Genomic DNA, 16,101 nt, shown 5'->3' on the forward strand with positions numbered 1-16,101 from the left:
TTAAACCCAAACCTCCACACCTGAAAAATTAGGGTATAAGCCCCTCTTGCCATTGTCTTAAGTATGGGTAAATCTATCTGTTGAGCCCTCGCCTTTTCTACACTAGAAATTCAGAATTTCTTAAAAATCAGAGCATATCACACCTGAAGAATTGGGGTACAGGCCCCATCTTGGCATTGTTTTAAGTGTAAGCAAATCTGATTGTTCAATCAAATAGCCTCGCCTTTTCTACACTTGTAAGTGGTCCTGTCCCCACCACAAACCCCACTACTCTCTACAAAACAATTACTTGTAAAATTATCGTAAATTATCGATTAAATTACACAAGAAAAACTTGTAATTTTTTCAGGTAAAATTACAAAAATAACGCAAGATATGTTTTGTACTACTTGTTTACCCTAATTTTCACATGCACGTGTCAAATTGATATATTTTATATATCTAAAGGTAATTTGTCGTAACCCCTCGACATGTTTGAACCTGTCCCCATCGCGCAGTGGCCATAAAGGGTTAATTTGTAATAAAGGCCCCAAACTCGATCAAATGTGCAGGTTCATTGGACTGTGGTTCGGAGCCCAATTTCAACTTTAGGTTCAGCCAACTGCGCCCCTGAAAAGTCACGCATAGGGCTCTAATATCTCCTCTCGATACCTCTATCAAACACATGGAGTGTGGTATGCGCCTATCTAACATGATGCCAGCCCACACCATGACACCTCCAGCGCATAGTCATCCCTTTCCCTGATGTTGGCGGCATGGTATCGGGTCCCAGGTTCTCTCCTGACTCCTATCAAAGTCCGTCGTGATTCAGTGTCGAGGCTGAATCGCGACTCGTCAGTGAAGAGGATGGGGCCCACTGACGTTGGGATCACGGCTGATGTTCTCTGCACCATGTCAGACGCGCTCTCCTGTGAGAAGGGGTGAGCGGGACGTCTGGCACAGTGTTGCCACAATATGAGGGCACAATTTCCCTTTCCAAGGGGCAAAATTTCCCGTTTTGGACCAATTTTTCCCTTCGCCTAAGCATATAATAATAATAATAATAATAATAATAATAATAAGTAGTAGTGGTAGTAGCAGCATTATTAGTGGTGGTGGTGGAAGCAGTAGTAGTACGTAGTTAACTATTCCGTTCAATTCGTTATTCGTTTGAATAACAAATATTTAAAAAATCACATTTCGGTTTCCTCACTTCCTGACCAGATGTCCCAGGTTTGAATCCTGATCAGGAATCCATTTAATCGTTAATCCTCATCCAGACCGTCGGGATATGGATCCGGTCTCCTGAAACTGTTTCCACAAATTGCACACGACACACATTCCCCAACAGGGGCACAGGTCCTACTCATACTCTTCGTTCCCCAGTGTTTAACAATTTTTGTGGTCCTTAGAAGGGCCGATTTGCCTCTTTTTCAGATCAACAAGAAGGAACTAGGTATGCATGAGTAGTTCCTACTAACAATAGAATTGACGGACCAAAATACCCAAAAACCTTCCTCTCCTTATGCCCTACGCCGCTTGCGGCTTCTTAAGGCTAGGAACCGTTATTGTGTGTGTTTTTCCCTCACCTTCAACGTATGCGTACGATACCGTAGTCGACACCAGCGCTGGTGCATGCTTTGGTGACTTCAGTCAGACATTCCAGTTTTGGGAGATATTCGCAAACAGCTCTTTATTCTCTTAATTTTGTACATCAGTGAACTTATGGTTTCACGTGATCAGGAACATAATGTCGAGAAGACCCCAGCTGATCAGTTTAAGGCTCAGAAATATATGAAGAAATGGCTCCGAACCACCTTGCTTATTATTCTAGTGTTTGTGCAAAACGTTCCTGCGACAAGTGTGTCTCCAAGACTTTGGAGGCAGAAACTGCTCCAGAAGAGATTATTGCTTCAATGTAAGTAAGTAGCGAGTCTTCAAAGCATTTTTTTCCCAAGTTTTTTATTTTCATTTTTATTAGCAGGGTTATTAAAGTTATTAACAGTATACAAACTGACAATTCACCAAAATAATATAAAAGAGAAAATATAATTATAATCATGAGTGTTCTATCATCTATGGCTTCTTTTTGCAGAAGTTAAATGATTTTATGCATGTATTCAATGAAAACGTAATCCAAACTTACTGGAAACATGGTCTTACCTTAACGTTTTACAAAACTTAGCTTATACCCTCTAAAAATTTTGGAACTACAGTAGTGCCTACATCTCCTGTGTGTGCCAAATTGCATGAAATAACAGTGTTTTAGCATTTTATGAAAGTCTTAATTTAATTTCAATATTTATTTTTCATACGTCAAAGCGGTACAATCACATTCAGATTGTATTGACGATAAATATGTTTCAAAGTTTCTGACATATTCTTGTGTTATACATTTCTTCAATATGAATAAGCATTGCATCCAAATATAGTAGTTTTGATATTGTCTTAGATTTAGTATATTTGTCCAAAATTATTTCACATAAACTGTCTATCCTCTGATTGGGTCTTGACACAATCGCCTACAACCATTGTTGCAACACTTTCTTGCTTCTGGACAGTCGATATCGGATTGGCAATCTTTTTTTGCAAATTCCAAAATGTGCAAGCAAAATTCTCGGACAAGCTCCAGGCTTTTCTGAAATAAACAGCAAGCATTTGTGTGTACATTATAGATATTTTTTTTTATAAAATTGATTTAAAATTGCATATTTTTGCCAGTTGTGCAATAATGAAGAGTTTTTTTTTATCTTGATAGATATGTCATGGACCACAACCCCCCTTCCCGAAATAGTTATCGTAAATTCTTCACTGTCGTCCATTAAGTTGCTCTCTAAAATCAAATTATTACCTCTTATGGAAATAATAGGAAAATGTTGAAAATAAATATTCGTATTTTTTAAAATTCGATCATATTTCTACTATTCTTAAGTTATAAAATGCATTTTTATGTAGCATTTTTCAGCAGCTTTTGGACATTAAATGCTTTGTCATAATCATAACATTGTGGGAAAAAAAACTCAATCAAAATGTTGATAGACAATTCTCTTAAAGTCGGCTTACTACCATTAATAGGAGAAACTTGGCAGGGGCAAGTGGGACATATGTCCCCCAAAAATTTTCAGGTTTATTACTTTTATTAATCTACTGGGACCTGAAGAACAAAGGAACAAAGAGCAAAAAATTTGTGATTTTGCAAATGTAACAGTTATTTATCAAATAATCCTGGATGCTTTTTATATGGGATGGAAAACTTTTTGAGTCCCCCCCCCCAATGTTAAGCCCCAAGTTTGATTCTGTCCATCCAAAATTAGGCCTCAAGTTCCGCCCATGCTGCCATTGAGTCATTTGTGTACAACATACCTTGTGCAACTGCCTGCATAACAGCCATTAAGATGAAGCAGTAAAAGATGATTTGTATTCCACCTGAAGAGAACATTTCAAAGTATTTTAAACATAAATTACAGTATAAAAAACTATATATGCTATAATTATGTGTAACCCCACTTGCAGCTTTGGATGCAGATTCATGTTCACTTAATATTTACACTATTCATACTTCCGTTCCTTATTTGAGAACGTTTTTAAATAATGTGTTTTTACATAGTCTACTTTATGCTTTATACAGGTAACTTTGACTGGACCAAAAGTCAAAATCACTAGGAATCGAACCTAGGTCACCTAAATTACGTACCATGGGATAATGTTAGACACTAGGCTATTCGGATAGACCGTTATTTCAGAAGATATGAGATTGGCCCTTTAGTAAGGTTTGGTGGCCCATTGAGGGCATGAAATTTTATTTAAATGTGGTTTCAGTAAAATTTAATCAATTCGTATCGAGTTTTGTTTTCGTCCATGATTAACGTATTGCGTCAGGAGAGGTATTAACAAACACCATTACAAACTAAGTTTGTAACATTTTCGTGCCGGTATATTAATGAACATTTCATGGAAAGTTAAAATGCAAGAAAACTCATTACAATGGTTCTTATACATTCTAAAAAGTTAACTGAAAAAATGACAAACCGTTAAATAATTCTATGAACGTTTTAAACGTATGGACGACTCAACCGTTATTAATGCAGTTTATGTGATTCAGGTTTTAAAAATATATTTCTGGTTCACACAGCTGAATTTTAAATAAATAAACGATAACAGATTGAAATTGAAATTTGAAAGTTTATCGTACATGTCTTAATGCTTTACAAAGCACCACATTTGCAGTAAAAATCACAGGTCGCAGATTCGATCCACGCAACCGTTAAAAATAAATTGGTTCGGTGAGATCCATGAGTATTACCGTGCAAATTGTCCATGACTATTTTCATTAATTTGCTCTCACATCCCATGTGTTTTTAAGTGATGGATCTCTATGTTCGCTGATGCAGAAGTTGTCAACATCATGTTTTGAGTTTTCTTTTCATTCTTGAAGCTCTTATTGGGTCAAACAAAGTGCATGAACATGATGATGGACAATTTGCACGGTAATACTCATGGATCCCATTGTTCAATTGAAGAAGAGCTCTCTCGATACGTAGTGTTTGAATAAGTATAGTTATAAGCACTATACAAAGGATAGTATTCAATTAACATTTCATTTTAAGTTGGAGTCCTAACAAACTTGAGAATGGAAAAATGTCAATTCTAGAATTAAAACTAGCTTTAAAAGGGTAATTCAGCGCATGTATATTTGAGTATTTAATGGTATATTTAAAAATTAGAATGATCTTATTCTTCAGAATGTAGGTATGACAATATATGATGAACACCCATGGAGCATATCGCGATTACATAGTAAGCCCAGTCCCTATTCTTTATATTGTATACTTGCACTGAGGCATGTGTGTATCCAATATACGTATATAACTGCCTAATGGTTGATTTGATGCATGTGATTATGTGTAATTAATATAATTTGTACAGTGGGATCCATGAGTATTACCGTGCAAATTGTCCATCACCGTGTTCGTGCACTTTATTTGACCCAATAAGAGCTTCAAGAATTAAAAGAAAACTCAAAACAAGCTGTTGACAACTTCTGCACGAGCATACATAAAAATCCATTGCTTAAAAACACGTAGGATGTAAGAGAAAAATTAATGAAAATAGTCATGGACAATTTGCAGCGCAATACTCATGGATCTCACTGTACTAGTTATCTTGATATGCGGATCTTGATTCATATGTGGGAAGAACACATAATATACTGTAGGTATAGGATAAAATGTAACACTGGAAATACAATGTGCAGATTTTTCGACATATTAAAACAACACACACACACATAGTTATAGGCCTATGTCATTTTTGTGAAATAGAAATGGTTCTATGGTATTTGATTACAGACAAGGATAAGCTTGAGAAGTTATTTCCTCTGTCGAAACTGTAACAAACATGTAAATATTTGACCTAGAATGGCGTTGCTTTGTGTCCATCAGTTACTGTTATTACCTTGTACAGTCATGGACACTTCTGGGTTGTAACGATTCCATTGAAAGTTAATGGAATTGTTATAACCCAGAAGTGTCCGTGAATGTAGCACAAGTTTCCGAATTCCATTTCCGGTGTCGACTTATTTTGTCTATTAATGCTAGTCCCCATTAATGCATTTGTGCTAAGCTTAGTTTTATTCTTCTATCTGCAAGAGGATTGCTGGAATATTTTTATTTCGTTACAATATAATTCTCTCAATATATACTCATCCCATTAGAGGGGGACAGTTGCCCCCATGCCCCTCACGCTAAATCAGCCAATGGTTATTATTATTCGTGAGATTTATAAGATACAAACACAAAACCTTCTAATTATTGGAGGTTTTACATCAAGTGTAAGGCAGTAAATGAATAGAACTTACCCATTACAGTGCACTAGAGATTGTCAAGTAGAAATTACAGAAGTTACCAAACAGTAACAAGATTTATCGTATGAATCTATTGGAAGAACAAACGAAAGTTCCATTCTTGCTTTCTTTGTCGTTTGATGAAAAAATATATATTTCCGCAAATTTCACAATTTAAGTCACGACTGTAGTCAATGCAATGTGACGACTTTTGATATTGCTTACTAATTAGTTGAAGGTAGTCTTTACTGTTGACTTCAAAAGTAGGAAGACATACATTTTACATTCATTTGATTGCCTTGACGGAAGTAAATCTCTCCTTAAAAGCTATGGTAGTTCCTTCTTCCAAAATCGAGTAGTTGGACATGCTAGAATTGAAATATAATACTCTTCTTGTGTCTTGACGTCACATTACAACATGTAATTTTATAAATTGGTCGTGGGATAACCTGTATATTTTCAGTTAGTAAGGAAATGTTTTTTGGGCATTGTTGTGTGGGTGTATTCTCGTCCAAAAGTTGTATCTTGTCGTTTGTAAAATTTTAACAACTGTAATTGAAGAAAGCTTGTTCAATGTTATCATTATTGTTATTTCAATGCATTTAATATAATTAAATGAAATACATTAAAAATAATTAAAACAATGTTTCTTGCTCTGTGTAGTACGATATATCTTACACAAATTGTAAATTTATTCTTAATTTAGTTAATCAACTAATCTGAGATTGTTCTTCGATTTTATCTGGGTCGTAGAAAAGAATGCAGATATCACTTCCCGTAAGGGATAATTAAGAAACATTTTTTTGTTGTTTACTCGTAAAAGAACATTAATATTATGAATATGGAATGGATTTGTTCTTACTGGTATCGCCTGTGAATGGTGATATGTCGGCTCGATGGTCGAGGACATTAAGTGGTCGAATTTCGTTCTCGACACAGAAGTTTCTGGGTTCGAGTCCCGGATGTTGTTTCTGGTGTCCCTTCATCTTATCATCCTCATCGTCGCGATTAGCCGAAAGTGACGCTAACTAACAAAATGGTGTTATAAAAGAAAAAGCACATGCCTGAAGCTCTATATACCTATTAAAGGTGTTGGAGTGATTACCCTCCAACAAGCAATAAATTGTTAATTAACATAAGAATGATTGCAGCCCCCACTCTCTTGTGTAATTGCCCCGTCCCTTCACGAGTCATCTCAAACCAACAATACATATATTATGCACACATATGAATACAGAGGTGATAAAAAAAAAGGTCAAGAAGCTGTAATGAAAGACGCGTGTCAACTTATTGGTTGGAAGAGGAATGAGCGACATATTTTATCTTGTCTTGTGCAACAAGCGTTCCCGAAAGCTATAACACATGAATAATGAAGTAGACAAGAATGTTTAAATGCACCATTATGTAAACAACGCACGTGCATGCACACACGCATTTGCAATATGTAGATTAACATATAAAGGGATCACACAAGTTTCTGTTTGTTACCAGTCTGTTGGCAACACTTTCACAGCTGATAGGTGAGCACAGGGAGAGTCACAAATATGGCTGCACGTTTGAAGCAATTTTCAAAATTCCAAAAATACTTTAGATATTATCTTATCGTATTTTTCATGCAGTTTAATATTCTACGATTTCATTATGAATAAGAACTTTTGTAATATCGAAAATATAGTGGAACGTTCAAAATAAATTAGGGTTGGCGCCAGAACATTTGTACCGCATTGGCAGGAGCATCAATTGAACGAGCAATCGAAGCAGAAGCTTGCAGCACGCGAGATTGCAGTCTTCTTTATTAGACTTTTGCACTCGTTGTTCACCTGTTTGAAATCGTGGAAGTCGAAAGTCGACCAGATGTTGGTTGTAGTTCTTCTAATGTGTGGAAATGTAAGTATAAACACTTGTTAAAATGCTATGTGATTTTTATGTTGAAATACGAGAAGTGTTTAAAACGCGGGGAAAACAATGTTTTTTTTTGTTGTTTTTTTTTAAATTTTTATTTATCGTATTTGGCGCTGCAGTCGAAGTCCACAATACTCAACTACGAGACGATTCTCGAAGGTGTTAGTTTCAAGTACGGCCTTGGACCTTTCGGACACGGCCATAAGTACGTACGAAGTTCAAGGTCAGTTTGCAGAAAAATATAATGATTGGCCTGTTCCCGTAATTAATATGGTAGTCTGGTTCAATTGACCCTTCGCTGCCCAGCAGACGTCTTTTTCCTCGTTTCTCATTGGCACCGACACTGTCGAGCGATCGCTAGCGCGGGAAACGTGACAGGTTGTAACAAACTGTTACAAACAGTGTTCGTTTTTCCTGTTGGTATTTGCGTCATCGTCCAAGGTCATTACCTGAACAACTTTTTCCAGCACGTGGTCAGAAAGTTGCGAAGAATTTCCTCCTTGTGGACTGAAAAAAAAGTAGAAATAGACCAATGAGGAACCGGTGTGTATACCTTTATATAGGTGCCATATCTAAATATTCCGTTAGTGCTTTACGTCAACTGTTCAACTTCACTACACCAAAACTTCAGGGAACTTAAACATGGGTAAGTAAACATTTAAGTCAATTTGTGCACAGAGTACAATCGGGTCTCGACTTAGCTTCATTACTTTCACCTTCACCCACGACACCAAAAAATTCACAGTAATTCAAATAACTTACTTTTTATGTCACACCAGTGAAAAAAAATGTTCTCTTGTAGCTATAAAACTTGAAAGGTATTCTAAGGGTAGTTATGTTTAATGAACAGTGTTAGGTTTCATAATTCATTGCACAGAAACTGCAAGAAAAATGTTATATAGCCTATATATAACGCGTGTGTATGTATGTATATATAATTTTTTGCATGTACAATGATCAATTGACCAATCACAGGACAGAGTCTAATACACACATATTTAACCTCACCCTTGATCTCTAATTAACATTCCCTGTTGATGAGAGTAATGTATAAGTTCGAAACGGTAGACGCTAACGCCGATTTAACCTGACTGGTAACCAGAGAAAACATGTTAGAGTCACGCCGCCAGAAAGGCTACAATTCCTACTCATTTTGAAATTAAAGACAAAATTCAGATTTACATAAACATATTCAGCGTCAATATTAGTGCCATATTTTACAATGTGCAGTATGTTTTAGTGTTCCACATATAGCAATATGTATTTGATATAAGTATCTGAATACAGTTTATTAGGCACATATGTTACATTGGCAGTTTAGGAAAAATCAATGTTAGATTTTAATAGTAAGGACGCGTGATGTTTGAGATAAATTTAGATTCACAAGGCTTCCATACACAAGCAATCTCGGCACACTATTAATTACTAGAGATGCATGAAATTCATTACACTTTGTACCTTAGATTTACATAAATAATAGAAACCAATTGTTTGTTGATAGTTTCAAAAATAGATATCTCTCTGTGGTTGAAATGTAGATAAACAGCCATTTATGAGCATTCTTATCTTTCTTGATTATACATAATTTTTTTGCATAGATAACAAATATTTTTACGTCTATTTATTAGTTATATTGATTTATACTCCACACTAACATAAATATTTATTGTACAGGTAAAATGGCAATTATTCTCACGATTTTCGTCGTCCCACTTATGATGTCACAGACAATTGCACAAGGTATGTATCATGTATTAAAACATGCTTTATGTTTAATATTCACTAAATGAAATATTTGATTTATACCCTTACATAAGTTCTATTTGCTATTAATTATGTTGTCTAAAGTGCTTTTGTAGTTGCGTTTAAATTGAAATATTTTTTAATCTATGCATTTACGAAGTCTTCCGGGAAAATCCTCTAAATTTGTACATAACATTATTGCATTTGTTGCCTTCAAATAATTCCTGTATACACTGCTGGAGTTCCTACCACTTGTCGTAACGTTCGTGGAAATCTTTCCAGGAACTGTTCTCTTTCGGCAGCCAATTTTCACTTGAGTCAATCTCCTCAAAGCGGACATTTAATGTACTCTAAATTTGAGCAATTAAAGGATGTCTGCTGGTGACAGATCAGGCGAGTAAGGAGGTTGTTGAACGACCGTGTTGCATGAAAGATCCACCGATGTGCTTTCAATTAATGAGCCCTTCCTCAAATACTTCAACAACCGTTAACGAACGGTTAAAACGAAAGACTCTAACTCTTGCAACGTTTTTTTATTCAGTTTTAGATGATGGCGGAGATCTTTAATGTGGATCATTTTTTAAACGTTTCGACCTCTTATATGGAACCTCGTTTTCTATTGCTATTTCTAAGTTCTATTTCTCCAAAAAGATTTCCCGAATTTGATACAAATCCTCACACAAATTCGTTGCTCCTGCAACCTGTAGATGACGACCTTTTCTAAGCAATCATTCCTGCAGTTCACAGGAATGCTGGCGATTTCCTCACAGATCCTTTCGACTCGACCTGCTACAACTGAAGAATCCCTCAGATTCTTGAGGACATGTTACGTCGAGCTATACAGGATGTCCCTCGACGACTGCAGGAATGGTTGCTTAGAAAAGGTCGCCACCTACAGGACGTAATCATCAAGGCATAAGCCTTCTCATCTCTTCAGCGATATGTAATGGCATCATCTTCACTATTCATTTTCGTGATTAGACATCTTGCAACTATTTATTCTCTTCTCTCTACCTCCGTTTCAATATGTCCCGTGTTTTTTAGACACCCTGTATATGTTACACGTATTTTTCACTCTGTGTACACACAGTTACAAGCTTTTTCATCGTCATTAATCAGAATGAAAAATAAGAATGCAGAAAAGCATAAACAGTAGGACCTTACCGCACATAAGTTGAATTGCATCTTTTACGAATGCTCTGTACAAAGAAACAAATTGCCAGAGTATTAAGTGAGGCAAGTGTAGAGTGGGATGCATAAGTATTACAAAGCAAATTATCCATCACTATGTTTATTCTGTTTGCTTTAGCAACAACAGCTTCAAGAATTTATACAAAACGCCAAAAATGTTGCCCCCTCCAAAAGAGAGAACATAATGAATACCATCATGGACAATTTGCCGAGCAGTACTTGTGTAGTCCACTGTACAAGGGCAAAATCAGAATGGAAGTAAAGATAAATAAACCTATGTACAAGAGACGAGTACTTTACAATTAGCCGTTGCATTGAGTTCTTACAATATACGTATCATCTGCAGATAGGTAAATTAATGTAATTTGCCAAAATTTAAAGACATAGCTCTCATTAGATTTATACAGTACATTCTATATGGCATGTCCTTTAGTTGCGGAATGAAAAACTGTTAACATATCTGTTTCTTTAGTAACTTTAGTAGATTTTTAAAATTATTTTTCTATTTTTATTTTTATTTACAGAATACGATTGTATAAATCCATGTGCTTCCAATCCATGCCCTGCAAATCAGTCCTGTGTGCAAGTGCTGTGTGTAAGGTCTCCTTGCCCATGTCGTGTCGAATGTTATCCACAAAATAGTTAAGGTGAGTCCATACCAGGGTGGGTAAAAATCATGACGTTTATTAATCCAAAAGTCTTTTTTAATTATTTTCATTATTTAATTCGATTTTTTAAAAGAAAAACACGCTTAAAATGGCTTGCGTGGTTATTAGCACAATGTTTTTTGTAGAAAGGCTTTTTCTGGTGAACATTCCAATAAAATATTTGAATAGTTTGATAAAGGCAACTAAAATATGTGTGTAAATATACATTTTTCTGTTTCTTATATTATACATATAAACCTACTGTGGAAATGTTTGATGAGTGTGTTAATGAAACTAATAATTTCAGTAACTTTTCTTCCAGTGAAAATAAAACATTCTGGGTGCACTATATAATTGTAACTTAAAATATTTGTCATAGTCTTTATAGCTGTATTTTTGGCATTTTTTAATGATAGTTTGCAAAGTTTATTTACAGTTTAATGATAATGACACTATTTATGGTTTAACATGATTAGTATTTTGTATATTATTCTACACAAAATGTTTGCTATTTTTGCCTATAAAAACGCATAATATTTCCTTTCGTATGAGCTTCACCCCATATATATTTTGTTTGCTTTTTTTTCCTAATAAACACCATTAAATGATTACGAGATTAATGTACTTTCACCAAAAGTAATTCTGATATCTACAAACTCCTTATGTACATTATTCTATAAATTATTTATTTAAAGTGATTTAAATCAACCTCCAATGCACAGGGAATAACTTTACTTTCCAATATCACTTTATACATCTCTGGTCTCCCCAAATGGCCAATGGGTAACACTGAAGCCTTGTAATCACGGGTGTCTCGTGTTCGATCCTACTTGAACTGTAGGTCCAGTCCCGATTAGCCTTTCTGAGCATAAAATGGGCTTAAGATAAAATGTGAGCTGGTGGTCTCTATATAATTTCCATTTGTGAGGTTGAATGTATTTGATGCCGTAATGACAAATACATTTCCTGAGTTAGGCTAAGCAATAGACTTATTGTTAGTGGGATGATTATATTCATCATTTTCCTGGTCTCTTCTACCTCCAGAATTAAGAACAGAGAATACTTTTAAAAATTGGAAAATATATAGTACTGAATAAAAGAAGTACATGCCTTCTTCTCTTTAAATTTATACTTTGGGATATGTTATTGTAAGTATGCCCGTAGGCATACGTTTGTAATGCAATTTATTTCCCACATGGCTGTTCCAAGACCTTCCTCGTACATCTCTCTAACTTGATCAGCTCTTTAGCTTAACTTACTTTATATTTCAGGAAAATCAACTCATTACTCTCTAATACAACGAAAAAGGCTCATATTTCCACTTGATTATGAAAGCACATGTCTATACGCGTGGAATAGTATGTTACGAATCAACATGACGAGTTTTCTGTTACTTCTAAACGTTATTTCTTCAGAGTATTATTTCGTGTCTTGTACATAAAATAAACACTAAATAAACCACATGAATAAAGTTTTGATAATGTGTGTCTAAAAATTGATCTTTGCAATCCCTAGTTATATTAACATATTCAAGATTATATTATGGGTTATTGGATTATTACAAGCCTATAATATATAAATTCTGTACTACAAGACCACAATCTTAACCAAGACGCTAGTCCAAGCACAGCATTCTGAGATCAAAATAACATTTTAGATACGAAATTAATAATATGTGCATTGGCAATCTTGTTAGCAAAAAAATGATTGGAATAATGAATGAGTCACGAAGAAGTAAATTTGTGAAACTTAATAATACCAATCTAAAAAAATCTGAAACGGCAAAGGATCTAGGAATATATTTTGACTCTAAGCTAACTTTCACTCACCATATTAACAAAGTAATAAGCGACGCTTACAAACTTATCGGGTTCATTATTAGAATGGGCAGAGACTTTCGAGACACCCAAACACTTAAGGTATTATATTACTCATTAGTACGCTCAAAACTTGAATTCGGGTGTGTTGTGTGGAACACTGACAGTATAGTACAGACTACAAAAATAGGGCGAGAACAATCGAAAATGTTACGTTACATGAAGTATAAACTTGAAGGTACTTATCCCAGATTTGATTCGTACAGTAATCTAATAGAGGAGCTCCGAATACAAAGGCTTGACGATCGAAGGACAGTCCGCGACCTGCTGCTGCTCTGGAAAATATATAATGGAAAACTTCGATCTCCTCTTTGGATCTCACAATTTAAATTACGCGTTCGTAACAATAAGACGCGACCTAATCATCAAACCTCTTTTGCAAGGGACACACTTGCACCGCTATAGACACTGTACTCGTCAAGGATATCAGTTTACAATATATTACGTGCATTATAATTTTAGTGGTCAAAAACATTTGACAATCGACAAACAAATTGGAATTCTTTGATTAATGAATATTTTCTTACAGTGCCATTCATGTTTGACAATATTTCCCTATTAAGTTTAGTACAGGGAATATTTTATGCTTTTTGCATTAATATAAAACCTTTACTATCTACCAATATTTTCATTTTGCTCGTTCGTTCTCTGGGGCAACTTCCCCTCTTGTCCCGCCATAGCTACTACGCCTGTGCCTTTCCTATAAACAAAAGAAAGTCATTGAACTATCCAGATAAGGGAAACACATTGGGAAGTCACGCACCGATTCCTTTACACGTAATTCCTTTCCAGAGAACCAAATTCAAGGTCAAATTGCGAGAACTATACGAATAAGAATAAATTATTAACGTGTTACAGCAATCAATGAGGTAGATGAGGTCATTAATTCTCGCAGCAGCTAAGGTTCAACGTAAAGAACTAGAGTTATAGAACGGTGTCCTTTTTCCTGCTGGTATTTACGTCATCATTCAAGGTCATTACCTCAATGACTTTCTCCAGCACTTGGTGGGAAGTTGTAGCAGAATTTCCGACCGAATGGCCTGCGAATCAGTCCTCTTTGCAACCGCTGTGTGTAATGTCTCCTTGCCCATGTCGTGTCGGATGTTTTCCACAAAATGATTGACGTGAGTCTGTGCCAGGGTTGTTTAAGGTCCAGGAACGCATAAATTCTAAAAAGTTATGTTGGGTTCCGCTGCAGTTCGGGAACCTATTTTCTTGCACAATTTAAATTCAGTTCAAGTTGCGTATTGTTTCATTGAAAAGAATGTTACTGGAACGTATTTAAATTGATCCGGAAAAAGGTTCCTGGACCGTAGTTTGATCATAATTGAATTACAAAATGTAAAGTGCCATTATCCAATCTTCGAGTTAAATTTCCATGTCATGCAATTAAGCTCAGTGAAACCTTCTGAAATTGATAAACAGAACACGAGAACAATTTATCTACGGTGTAGCTTCTAATAACCTTTCTACGTAAGAAACTCAATAATGACAAAAATGTCACCAAGTTTTACTCCGGAGCCCTTCATATAATTTAAGGCCGTACTAAAGCTGATTTCGCTGTAATTTTTCGTTAACAGATGGCAGCACCGTTTGTCATGGTAACCGAGGGCCATGTTGCCAGATCTCCACGCATAATCAAGATAAGTACATACAGGTTGGTCGATCAGAATATTTACTACTGATCTACAGAATCTATATTAGTGGTACGGTTGTGTCTGGGAATTTGGGCCTATTCTTTAACATGGCTTTAGATCCCCCATAATACATACAATAATGATTTAATCACATTTAATTAAATAGTCGCATCCTGTCGATATGAGGCCTGACTGCAATGCGCGACATCCAGCTTCGATTCACAGGGTGAATGATTTCTGATGGGAACTTTTGTACAGTGTCACTTCAGGGAGTGGCTATGGGGTTCACCCAGTCTCTAATAAATGGTGTTAAAGGCGGCCGCAGTTGACCACATCAAATCCACAAATGGCAGAGATTGTGAATGTGTGGAGACCTGCCTCAATATTCTCCCATATGCTTGCATAGCATGTTCAAATGTGCAGTGGGTATCTTTATCATGTAACTTAATATTTATAATTATTTAACTACTTTAAAGAAACACACGATATTATTTTCCGTGTTTGTTTTGATACCTCAGAGATTAAGCGAAATACATCATGTCGACATGGATATATTTTGTACATTCAACTGTCCACCACTTTACCTCTCTAGCTTAATCAGTTCCGTAGCTTTACTTATTTGAAGCGTACCTTATAATATGTTATTTAATATTTCAGGTAAATCAGCTTATTGTCCTCTGATACAACAATGAAGGTTGATACTTTCACTTGGACATGACAGCATTTATCTGTACAAGATGTTACAAATTAACATGGCAAGAGTTTTCTGTTCCTTCTAAATATTATTTCTTTAGTGTATTATTTCGAGTCTGTACATAGAATAAACATTATATTTTAATAAAGTTTTGATAATACGTGTGTATGTCTAAAAAATTGAACTTTGTCATTCCTAGTTACAGTAACATATTATAAATTATCTCAAGTCTACAATTTATAGGCTACGACAACACCGTACAATCAACTCTTACCCATATCCCATCCTTGAGCAAGTGAAGTACTCTGAATTCAAAATAACAACATACCAGATACGCAATATTTGATAAATTGGTGATCTTGTTAGCAAGAAATGATTAAAATGATGATTGAACATATAAATATGTAAATTTCTGAATTTAGTTCCGTTTACATATGGTAAAATCCTGTTCAACTATAAAGAGTTTCTTGCTTCTTGCGGTGTCCGCTTTCTCTGCCCTCTATCGGCGTTTCTGAAACATTCGCAGCAGCATTTTCGAATGTGGAGTTGTAACTTCTTTTTTTCGGAAATTAGCACTTTATTTTCTCAT

At 35.4% G+C, this 16,101-nt stretch overlaps 1 long non-coding RNA gene across 2 annotated transcripts; it reads left to right on the top strand.

The window, feature by feature from the left end:
* Positions 1–8,260: 8,260 nt before the first annotated feature.
* On the top strand, positions 8,261–15,667 carry LOC146001865 (uncharacterized). 2 transcript variants are annotated; one of them, XR_014443615.1, is made up of 4 exons: positions 8,261–8,369; positions 9,398–9,463; positions 11,182–11,304; positions 15,476–15,667. It is a non-coding gene; the product is annotated as an uncharacterized LOC146001865 (long non-coding RNA). The 2 variants fall into 2 exon arrangements; XR_014443616.1 differs by lacking the exon at positions 15,476–15,667 and adding an exon at positions 12,576–12,677.
* The last annotated feature ends 434 nt before the right edge of the window (positions 15,668–16,101 follow it).

Source organism: Lepisma saccharinum, chromosome 18 (genome assembly GCF_977018435.1).
Source record: "Lepisma saccharinum chromosome 18, izLepSacc3.1, whole genome shotgun sequence".
In the NCBI taxonomy this organism is placed as follows: Eukaryota; Metazoa; Arthropoda; class Insecta; order Zygentoma; family Lepismatidae; genus Lepisma; species Lepisma saccharinum.